The 12,479-nt window shown below is 38.1% G+C and overlaps 1 protein-coding gene across 1 annotated transcript in view; it reads left to right on the top strand.

Annotated features, from left to right (window-relative positions):
• Window positions 1-12,479, top strand: part of LOC150100544 (lysophosphatidylcholine acyltransferase 1-like) — a 335,629-nt gene that overhangs the window by 46,419 nt on the left and 276,731 nt on the right. The window lies entirely within an intron of this gene.

Raw genomic sequence — 12,479 nt, 5'->3', positions numbered from 1 at the left:
AAGATTTTGACATCTTCTGCATTCACTATTGCCCTACCCAACTTTGCATCATTAGCGAACAAATCAACCGTTCCTCTTAGATCCTTCCCTATATCGTTAATGAACAAATTAAACAGCAGTGGTCCAAGAACAGAACCCTATGACATACGACTAGTCTCAGGCCGTCTTTTGGACTCTACTCCTGAATAAACTACTCTCTGATATCTCTCCATCAACCACCCACCCATCCATCTCACCAACCCTTTATCCATTCCCATATGTTGCAGTTTACGGATTAGAATTCCATGTGGTATCCTATCAAAGGCCTAATTGAAAAATTATAATTCATCCATCCATCTCACCAACCCTTTATCCATTCCCATATGTTGCAGTTTACGGATTAGAATTCCATGTGGTATCCTATCAAAGGCCTAATTGAAAAATTATAATTCTTTTCATATTTTCAACAGTGACACTCGTCATAATTCAGCCTTGTATCTATAACAAATAAATAATTATATGTTATTTTAACAAAATAAAATAAGGTTTACAAAAAAATAGTTCACCACGAACACGTGCCAATAATAAACATTTAATATCTCACAGAAATAACGAGCGCAGGCATAAAATACACTGCCCAAGCGGCAGCGTATCCAATGACATAACATGCAACGACACGCGCCAACAAATACTGGCGTTAGATCGCAGTGCATTTGTTTCGTGTAACGATAATTGAAAAAATATTATTCTTTTCATATTTTGAACAGTGACAGTCGTCATAATTCAGCCTTGTATCTATAATTAATAAATAATTATATGTTATTTTGACAAAATAAAATAAGATTTACAAAAAATAGTTCACCACTCACACGCACCAATAATAACTCATATCTCACACAATAATATCTCACACAATAATACAATAATTCATATCATAATAATACAAAATAACGCACAATAATTCATATCTCACAGAAATAAGGCTCGTAAGCATACTAAAAATACACTGCCGTTTGAGTAGTTACAGTTGGAAATGGCGTAAAGTTCAATGATAAGCGCAAACGAATATCAGCATTAGATCGCAGTGTATTTGTTTCGTAATCTAAAGCATTAATCGAACAATTCCAATTATTTATTATTCAATCAATGTCAAAACATAAGCTGTAACCTTTAACATGTTGTACTGCATTTATATAATGTTGTAAGCATTGTTATTATTTATAAACAAAAACAAAATTTAATTTTTTCATTTTTTCCTTGGGGGTGCTGCAGTGTCGCAATGCTTATGTACGGGCCACCACTGAGCTTTATATTATATTGAAAAAGCAACATGGAAAAGAAAAGCTTATTTTTTTTGCTATTAACTAGAGTCATTCAATCAACATTCATTAAAGAAGCAACTAAAAGAGCTGTTCTCCTCTGTCATACCAGTGCAGTAGGTCCTGATAGCATCCATTATGAGATGATAAAATATCTTCCATGGATTTTCTTCTCGTACTAAACAGAATTCTTTCAGAGGAAGAGTTTTCAGGTTCTTGGTATTAAGTCAATTGACATTGCCACCCCAAAACTAAAAGGATGCAATAAAAGTGAATTATTACTAAGCTAATTGTACTGACTAACTGCCTATGTAAAATATTGGGGTAAACGGTTACTGCCAGACTGCTCTAGTATTTTGAATACATTGATTTTTTCTCCAACACACAATGGAGGCTTTCATAGACATCTTTCACCATTGGACCATTTGCCTTTCTTTCATGCTTACACAGTGATCAGAATAAATTATGGAAAATTATGGAGAAACTACTGTGTTAGAGCAAAACTTTAGTTTAATATAAAATCATAAAGAACACTCGACGTTTCGACCTTCATGTCAAGGTCATCATCTGGAGCATACACATATATACAGAGAAACAAGCTGCACTACAATCTACATGGTTTGCTAAAGTTACTGACCAACCGTTACAACAATTATTGGCCTGACCTCTAGTGAAAAAAAAAACCTTTACTATATCAAATTGGACCATTTGGTTTATTTAGAAACATGCATTCGGGATGCATTCCTGAAATGAGAACATCTGGTTTTGGTGTTCTTTGACATGGAAAAAGCTTATGACAAAGCCTAGAGATTTGCCATATTAAAAGACCACTGTAACTTTAGGTCTCAGAGGGCAACTTCCTTCATTCATATTAAATATTTGTCTAGCCAAGTCTTCCAAGTGTGAGTGGGAAGTATACTATCTTGGACATATCATCAAGAAGAGGGTGCTCCTTAAAAGTTAATCACTGAACTTCTTCCTACTGTAGGCAATACTCTATATGTTGACGACTTCACAATTTGCTGCACTCTAGTAGCATGAGGGTAACTGAAAGGTATCTGTATACACTTCTGTTGAAAATGCACACTTAACCCAGATCCTGAATTAAGATGGGACAACCTGTCATTCCAGTAGCAACAGAAGCCAAGTTCTTGGGACTCATCTTTTACAGAAAACTTGCACACATTTGTGAACTAAGAAAATTTCAAGAGAGAATTGAATCTCCTTTTAGCTTGCACTTGGGCATATAGAAAGGAAACTACCACCAAAAGTGTGTAATTTTTAGATGTTACAACTGTTGTACAAAATGAAGACCCTTAATTTTGAAGGTTGGTTGTGCAGGATTACATTACTAGCTGTGTTAGAATCGAGGGAAATGAGACTGCAGTTGTAGCTGCTAGATCAGGCGATACTTTTTGACGTATTGTTTGACCATCCCATATACAAACTAGAGACAGTTTATAAGATCAAAGCTAGCTACCCAATGATTGTCATTATGACAGGAAGCACTGAAAAATAAATCACTCAAGATAAAGCCTGAAATTAAGCATTGGCAAGTCAGCATAGAAACAGAAGAGAGGAATTTGTTCTTGTACTCTGCATAGGTCACAGTCATCTTACACATTCTTATTTACAAGAGCTGATGACTAACCTTTGTCTCAAAAATGCAATACAATACATGTCTCACCATTTGTCATATTCTGATGGAGTGCCACTTTGCTTGAGAGAGGAATGAAATTTTTACCTATCTAGCCAATCTATGTATGCTCAGGTAGATGTTATCAGACTTGAAAAAAAATTGCATGATGTTATTAACTTTTTATAAAGAATTAATTTATGTAAACACATTTGATTATAAATTTTATTTATATGTAGTTACTGCATTGATTAACTTAATTTTTGTAGATAATGTACACATTATATATTAATTGATCTTTCTGGCTATTTATTAATACCTTGTATGCTTCTGTAACCTTTAATGTTTTGTACAGACATACTACACATTGTATGCTTCTATAATCTTTGATGTTGTGTAGTATGTCTGTATGCTCTTTACTGTACTTGCACCAATACATAATCCTGACTAATCAACCAACCAACTCATTACAGGAGAGAAGTCACCACCACTATCAGAAATAAAGTTCATCACGCTGTTTCTTAAAATCATCGAATGTTTACAGTACTGCTGACACTTTCATTCTTTGCACTTTCCGTGCAAAGGACATGCTCTTCATCCTCTTGCTCACATTCTCCATATAGAGTTTATAGGGACCTCTTGTTATATACCTCTTTTTCATCATTGGAACTCTCATCTACGTTAACCTGGTAACAATTTATATCTCTCAATTTTGTCACCCTTATTCGTATTCACTATTTAATTACATTCCCTCAAATCTGTCCTCATATCCTCTATTCCACAGACTAGAAATCACCTTAGTCAATCTTCTCTGGATCCTTTTCATTATATACTCCTCCCCATGTATACCAGGTGACCATATCTCCACACGGTAATCCATATGAAGCCTGATTAAGGCCTTATATAATGGAACCATAACTTCTTTACTTCTGCATGTTAAGGTTATCATCATTGCCATAATCCAATATGATGATTTGACAACTTGAACAATGAGGCCAGCAAACTTCACATCCTTCTTCACCATCAATGAATATATCTCATCTCCTCCATCTTATTAGCAATTTCCTTGACAATTTTATGCTTTGCTTCCAATCTTTCCCTACCAAATTTAAAGCCTTACATTTTTCCACATTTGGTAGCTCCACTCACTTGCATACTTGTATGCCTATTCATATCATTCCTATAGTGTCATACCATCTGCTTGACTTCTCTGTTCTTCCTAAATTTGCATAATCAGCAAACAGCAGCATATCGCCAGTAAACCCATTCCAGTATCACAAATATATGAGTTAAACAATAATGGCTCCAGGACAGACTTCTGCAGCACATTGCTAGTGACTTTCCTCTAACTTGCTGATACCTATCTGACAGTATCAATGATTTATCCTTTAATTTGCCATTAGCTAACTAATCTAGTATCCAATCCCACCTGTTCCAGTTTAGTTACCTACTTGTCATGTGACAATTCAGAGGCTTTGTAAAATCTAAGTACTATATACTATTATATACATCATCCTTATCAAATGTATTTATAACCTTATTGTAGTGCATAAGTAAAGCATGACTTCCCTATAACAAACCGATGATGTGCATCACGGAGAACACTGCTGTTATGAACCCAGTTCTGTATCCTAGCTCTCACCATCTTCTCCAACACTTTAATCATAACCTTAGACATGCAAATATTGGCCTGATAATTTGTAGCTCCAGTCTTCTCACTATCTTTGTGAAGTATAATAAGTTTATTCTCTTTCTACTCCTTTGTAATGTAAGACTTGTTAAACAGATATGGCAATGCTACAATTAACTCCCTGGAACATTTCCCTAAGACACATAGTGATATATCATCAAGTCCTGTTGTCTTATTGAAATCAAGTTTCGTTTACTGAATTACTCATATACCTCTTGCTCACTTGTCACTAGTTGATCCTTTCCAATTCTTTCTATACCCAAGTTTCTCATGATGTCACATTTATGAAGATGAAATACTTTGATGAACCACTCACTGAATATCTGAACTGAATTTATTGCTGTGGTCACTAATCTACCATATTCATCCATTAACATTTTTTTTACTATTTTTTTTTTTAATAGTCCGTTTTTGAGTGCTAAATTGTTTCTCAGGAATACGAGTGTACTATAGTGGTTGTTTTTGAAGTTAGTGCTGTCGCAATATTGTGTATTTTGTTTACCGAGAAGACGGGGCAGATGCATAACGGTGGAAGAAAAGATGAAGTTTAGTTTTATTTCATTTATTTAGTGTACTTAATGTTTTGTTTTGCTTGTAATTGTTTATACTTTTCTTATTTACTTATACTCCCTAATACTTATTTAGCATTTATTTTTGACACTATTTTCAATAATTAACGATTATGCTAGTAGTCCCTCGGCAGTAACGAATGATGGTGGATTCAGCTGCAGCTGCAAATGACGAGTCACCAAGTCCTCCACCATTTAGGCACTCTATTATAAGCAATATAATAAGGGAGTTTGTGGCATGCAGTATTTGCGGCATGTATGCGTCTCGGGAATTGGATATCTGGCTTCTGAGAGAGGAGGGGGTGCGTGTGTGTTTAAAGTGCAGGCAGTGGGAGGAAATAAATACAGCAGATATCTCAATAACCGACCTTGTTGCTCCAGGAACTGGAAATGAATACAGGAAGACGAGTAGTGTGATAGGAGAAAATGAAGAAAAAAATGTGAATGAGAAAATAATAGTTGATAGTGTAGAAGGCGTGAGTGACTGTGAAAGTTTAGGAGATGGTCTTGTTGGGTAGAGTGAATTTCGATTTAGAGTGACTGACCTGCAGAGGAAGATAGAGGAGCTGAAAGAGGAGGTGGAATGTCTTGGGAGAAGTATGATAAGTATGAAAGATGAGATTAGGAGAATGGAAGAGATAAATGCAAGTCAAATCGGAGTAGGGGGGAGAGAGAGAGAGAGAGAGAGAGAGTTTTGTGAATGATAGGAGAGGAGAGAAATTTGTGAATGATAAAAGACGAAAGAAAGGAATTGGATGTGGAAATGGAAACAGGAGAGAGAGGTATGAAAGTGCTAGAAGAGGAGAGAATGGAAACAGTTGAAGAGACGGAATGAGAGAGAGGGGTATAGGAGTGCTAGAGAGAATGGAAACAGCAGGAGAGATGGAATGAGAGAGAGGTATGGCAGTGCTAGAAGAGGAGAGAATGGAAACAGTAGGAGAGACGGAATGAGAGATAGGTATATTATTATTATTACCCCAAGACCTCATGGAGTCAAAGACTCATCAGGAAGGTGTATGGAAGTGCTAGAAGAGGAGAGAATGGAAACAGTAGGAGAGATGGAATGAGAGAGAGTTATGGGAGTGCTAGAAGAGGAGAAAATGGAAACAGTAGGAGTGAGGGAATGAAAGAAGAGGAGAAAATGGAAACAATAGGAGAGAGGGAATGGTAAGAGGTATAATGTATGGGGACTCAATGATCCATGGTGTTCAAGATAGGATGCGTGAAGAGTGTTTGCCAGGAGGAACGATAGAAAGGGTGGATGAGATGATTGTGATGGTGGGAACAAATGACTTGAGTGGTGGTGTAAAGAGGGCAGTGAGAGATATGGGATTCTTGTTTGAGATAGCACAAAAGAAGACACAGAGAGGAAAGATAGTGTGCGTGTTGCCTAGGTATGATTGTGATGAGGCGAGCAGAAGGGCAGTCATGCTGAATAACATAATAGCAAGAATGTGTCGGAAGAGAGGATTGAAATATGTGGATCCTTGGACAGTGTTTCAGGACAGAGAGGATTGTATGCAAGAGACTGCTTGCATTTGAATGAGAAAGGACGTAGGCATCTGGAGAGATTGATGTTCTGAAAAAGTCAGTGTGTCCCAGGGAGGATGGTAGTAGGGGTGGCCTCTTGTGGGAATGGGTACTTGGGAGAAGGGGGATGACATCAGGTAACACTGAGCCCAGTGAAGTCTAGAGGGGATAATGCTGGGTATAGATACAATGGCATTTATATGCTATATACTAATGCCAGGAGTATCCGGAATAAGGGAGAGGAATTGGTAATGCAGATAGTATCAGCCTGGTCAAAAATTATTGGGATCACTGAGACGTGGTTGACAGGAGGATATAATAACGGGAATAGGAGTTGCTGGGTACAGCATTTTTTGGCAGGATAGGAAGGGAAAGCATGGTGGTGGAGTACTGCTTATGATAAGTGACGACCTATGTCCTCTAAGAGTGGAGACTTTGGAAGGCAGTGACACTAATGATTTTGTGAGATAGAGGTGGGCAAGACAGGATATTTAGTGGAGTGTTGCTACAGACCCAGGAGTACAGAGGGTACTCCTAGGTCTGTAGTCCTCAACTGTCTAAACACCAGGAAATGTTTAGACAGTTGAGTTTCACAAGTGCAAGAAGAATGATTGTTATGGGAGATTTTAACTACAGTAGTATAAACTGGGGAAAGGAAGATGCATGTAGCAATAAGGGAATGGAATTTCTAGAAATCTTGAGAGACAGATGTCTTAGGCAACATGTAATAGAGGGAACAAGATGTTCAAGAGATTTGGATTTGGTTATAGCATCAGAGGAGTTGATAATAACTGGGATGACATCTCTCCCACCAGTTGGAGAGAGAGTTTCAATATGGTTTTTACTTGGAAAATGAATAGACATGCAGGAGTATCAAAGAGATGGGAACGTATGTGGAATTATAAAGCAGGTGATTATAATAGTCTAAAATGTCAACTTGGGGAAGTTTCATGGAAGGAGGAATTGGAAGGCCGGGATATAATTAGTACATGGGAAATTATGAAAGAATATTTGTTAGCAGCAAAGGTAAGTTGTATACCACGAGTGAACAAGAGGACACAATATGGAGTAAAGTGGATGACAAACAATATTAAACAAGAATTGCATGCCAAAAAGAGGCTGTGGAAGAGATATAAGGAGACAGGTGAAGAGAAGATGCATGAAGAGTATAAGACACAGGCCAGAAGAGTGACAAGTATGGTAAGGAAGATGAAACTGGAATATGAGAGGAGATTAGCCCTAAGATCCAAAGAAAATCCTAGGGAATTTTTTAGATATGTGGCCAGTAGGAAGAGGAATGACTGAGGAAGAATGATATTGTGGGATAAAAACAGGAATAGAGTGATGATGCAGAGAACATAGTGGAATTGTTCAATGAACATTTTATTGGAGTATTTCATCCTAGAGGAGTCAGTTTTAATGCTAGAGGGATAGGGCTGGTTCAAGGTTTAGAGGTACAAAAGGAGAGTGTTTTTCAGATATTGAGTACTCTGGATGTCAGTAAAGCTTTGGGACTAGATGGTATTTCACCACGAGTTTTGAGAGAATGTGCTAGGGAACTCACAATGCATTTAACCTGGCTTTCAATGAAAGTCTGGCTGCGGGAAAGTGCCCATGGAATGGAAGGAAGGTAAGATAGTGTCATTGCATAACGGTGGTAGCAGACTGGAAGTGTCTAATTATTGGCTAGTTTGTGTGTCATCAGTAGTTGTTAAGATCTTGGAGAAAGTAGTGAAGGACTGCATACAGCATTGGGCAGATGAGGGTAATGTTATCTGTGAGAGTCAACATGGATTTGTGAAGGGGCGCTCTTGTTTTAGCAATATGCTAGTCTTTTATGATAAAGTTACAAGAGCATTAAATGAGGGAAAGGCATATATTGCCATTTTCTTAGACAGCGAAGGCATTTGACTGGGTGCCACATGATAAGCTGATATTCAAGTTGCAGCACATGGGTCTGGATGTCAGATTGGTCAACTGGATTCAGGATTGGATGTCTGATAGTATCAGAAAGTTGTGTATGGTGGGGCAGTTTCAAGGAAGGAGAGGGTTACAAGTGGGGTCCCACAGGGCTCAGTACTGGGACCTATATTGTTTAACCTTTATATCAATGACATTGTCAGTGGATTGCAAGGGGATACTCAGTTGTTTGCAGATGATTCGAAGCTGGGAAGGATTATTAGTAATAGTGCAGATGTGGTAGCCCTGCAAGAGGATTTGAATAAGCTAGATAGATGGGCAAATGAATGGGGAATTCGGTTTAATGCAGCAAAATGTAAGGTCTTGAGGTTTGGGAAACATCGATGGGACACTGCATACACTATGGGAGGAGTTATACTCTAGGAAGTAGGGGGAGACAAGAGATCTGGGGTTGATGATTGATAGAAACCTGAAATTTAGGGGACATATTGCAAACGTGGTCCTTGCACTGCTGGCAACCACCCAGGTAATCACCTCATGGTCACTTTCACTAATTGGTGGATGATTTGACACCTCATTTATAATTACATCCTCTGATGAGATGACCAAATCCAAGACCCTTAATCCTCATCTGCCCTCTGTTACATGCTGTCTGAGGTAGTTATCCCTCAAAAACTCAAGAAACTCATTTTCTTTACTTCCAGTTGCTATCTCATCATTCCAGTCTATATTGCCATAATTAAAATCACCCATAATGATCACCCTTTTCTTATTTGCTTGGCTTATTTGACTATACATTTCACTATCACCACCATCCACATTACCAGGTCTATAATAACATCCCACCAAGTATTTGATTCTATTCACCTCTATCTCACACCATACTGCCTCAAAACCACTGGCCCTATTTCCCTCTTGCATCTCTACCTTGTATGGACATAACTCTTTCACTATCATCAATAGCACTCCCCCTCCCTTTTTACCCCTTCTATTCTCACGAAAGATATCATACCCTTCCATCTCTATTCCTGTCAGGATGTCGTCCTCATCTAACTATGTCTCACTTATTCCAACATTCTTTGGGTGAACAGACGCAATTAGTGCAACCATTTCATCTGCCTTGTTTCTTATACTTCTAGCATTGATATACAAACACGACAGCTCATTTCTGGATATACAGCTAGTTCCACTAATACCACTCACTTGATGTGATCTCTCCATGCTGGAATGGGGCTGTTTCCCTTTCTGCTTCTTCCTTTTAGAACCCTTTTCAATTTCATCTGTTTCCTCTTGATCCCTGGTCATCCCATTTCTTTCCTGCCTGCAGTTGCTCTCACCTCCTCTTGGAGCATCCACCTTTCTCACGCTGTGTACCCCTGTCCACCCTGAGCCTCCCCGTTTCCCTGCTCCTCTTGCACACCCATTCTCTCATTTTCTATACTCACACCACTCACTTCCCCATTCATAACGACCTTTTCAATCTCTCCTGTCTTACTCTCCCGCTCTTCCACATCACTTCCCACTCGATCTGATTCATTCTCTCTATTCACTTCTCTACCTTCCAGCAGCAGTCTCTCCAAGCGACTCACACCATAACCACTCAAATGCAGTCCATCGCTCCCATACAGCTCACTTCATCCCTCAAACTCATTCGCACATTAACAAACTGTACTCCTGCCTCCTCACACATTTCAGCCAGCATATCATTCATAATCCTTGCTCTCCACGTTATTTCACCACAGTCATACCTAGGCAACACGCTAAGTACCACTATTCTCTTTTATCCTTCTAAGCATCCTCCTGACATTCATTCTGACACACTCTTTGTCCTCTCTCAAATCATTTGTACCTGTTAATGCTATTAACTCTTTTTCTTGCTCCTGCCTCATATCCAATGCCTCAATCACTCTACTCATTTTACCGCCTGGAAAACATACCTTATGCATTTTATCCTCCAGCACACCTTTAATAATGGAGTTGCAATACAACGACACTCGCTCATCTTTCGGTAACTCTTTCATGCCATCATTATTTATTTTAATAGCTTTTACCCGAATTTTCTTAATTTCTTTCTGCATCCATTTCATTTCTTGCCTCATCCAATCCATTTCAACTTCCAAATGTCACACATTCTCTCTATCATTCAATATTTCTAACTTTAGACCCCCTCTTCTCACTTTTTTTCACTCTCATTCATCCTTCTTTGTTTCCGTACTTTTGGTCCAACATGCGTCCGACTTTCGCTATCATTCTTCCCATTTTCACACTCATTCATCTTTCTTTGTTTCTGTACTTTCAGTCCAACATGCGTCGAACTCTCGCTATCATTCATTCTTTTTTCGCTATTATCCTTTCTTTCGAATTTTTTTACTTTCGAATTCTGCATCACGCCATTTCTAGTTTCATTTGTTATCTCAATTTCTTTTCCTTCCGCCACTCTTACCACTCTTTCATACTTTTTAACATCCGGTATGGTTTTCAAATCGCTCTTTTTCTTTTTTACTGATGTTTTAACATTTTTTCACCTCTCTTTTAAACGTGCATTCATTTTCCCCATGACAGTTTCACTACTAATACTTTCTGTCATCAATTTCATATTTGCATTCATCAATTCCTCGTTCAGGTCACACTTTGCACACACCCTCCTCCAATCCTCACCAAATATCCACAAATCATTTATGTAATCGAAAGAATACATATAACAGACCACACACTTAATGAAATGAATGAAATCTAAATTAAGTCATGGAATGACAATGTCGCCGCCATTTTTTGCACATTACTAAGTCTGATAATAACGATTTCGTAATTAAGTTTTGGCAAAAAAAATCCCCCACACTAATAAAACATGTAGCACACAACATTTAGAGCCTCTCTTACTCAAACAATTACGCATTTATATTTAATTATTCCTAGAAAATCTATCCCAATCAGGTGCTCTTCTTATACATGTCACTGCGCTATATGTTTCAAAATGTAAGGTTTTAAAATTTTGGAAACAAAAATGGGATGCAGAATTTATGCTTGGTGAGGATATACTATCAGAGGTGGAGGAAATAAGAGATCTTGTGGTGATAGTGGATAAATATCCAAAATTTAGGGAATACATTGCCAAATTGTGAAGACAACACAAACACTTCTGGGAATGATGTAGAGCACACTGACTTGTGGAAGTAGGGAGATTCTTGTTCCATTGTATAAGGCTTTGATTAAGCCACACATGGACTACTGTGCCCAGATTTGGTCACCTGGTTTTCAGAACGATGAGAGATGTTGGAAAGGGTCCAGAGGCGACTGACTAAGGTATTTTCTGACCTCTGGAATGTCGAATATCAGGAAAGATTGAGAAGATGCATTTTACAGAGTCTGGTGGATAGGAGGAAGAGGGGGAGATATGATAGAAACCTACAAGTTAGTATGCGCTTGTTGTAGGATCAATGTAGGGGTTGTAGGATCAAAGTTGGAGAGGTTCTACAGAGAACAGTGGGTGATCAAGGGAGAACCAGAGTCATCCCTGGAAACTGTATAAAGAGGGTGTAAAAACTGTATAAAGAGTTGTGAGCAGCAGAGTGAGAAGCAAGTTTTTTTCATGCACAGTTGTGAATAATTGGAATGCCTTGCCTGATGGTGTGGTGTCAGCAGAGAATTTGAGTTTAAAGCATGGTATGATGAGCTGTGTGTATGATAAAAGAATCTCCTTGATGAGTCTTTGATTCCAAAGGGATCTTCAGTAATAATAATAATAATGATAATAATAATAATAATAATAATATTTTTGCTGCATACATATAATTTTCACAGCATATCCACTGAGAAAAATCTATAGCATAAGTTTC

The sequence above is a fragment of the Typopeltis vanoorti genome, chromosome 12 (assembly GCF_054136105.1).
Source record: "Typopeltis vanoorti isolate ZY-2024b chromosome 12, IOZ_Tvanoo_1.0, whole genome shotgun sequence".
Classification (NCBI taxonomy): Eukaryota; Metazoa; Arthropoda; class Arachnida; order Uropygi; family Thelyphonidae; genus Typopeltis; species Typopeltis vanoorti.
The sequence above is the reverse complement of the archived record's forward strand: the minus strand, read 5'-3'. Positions and strand labels throughout refer to the sequence as shown.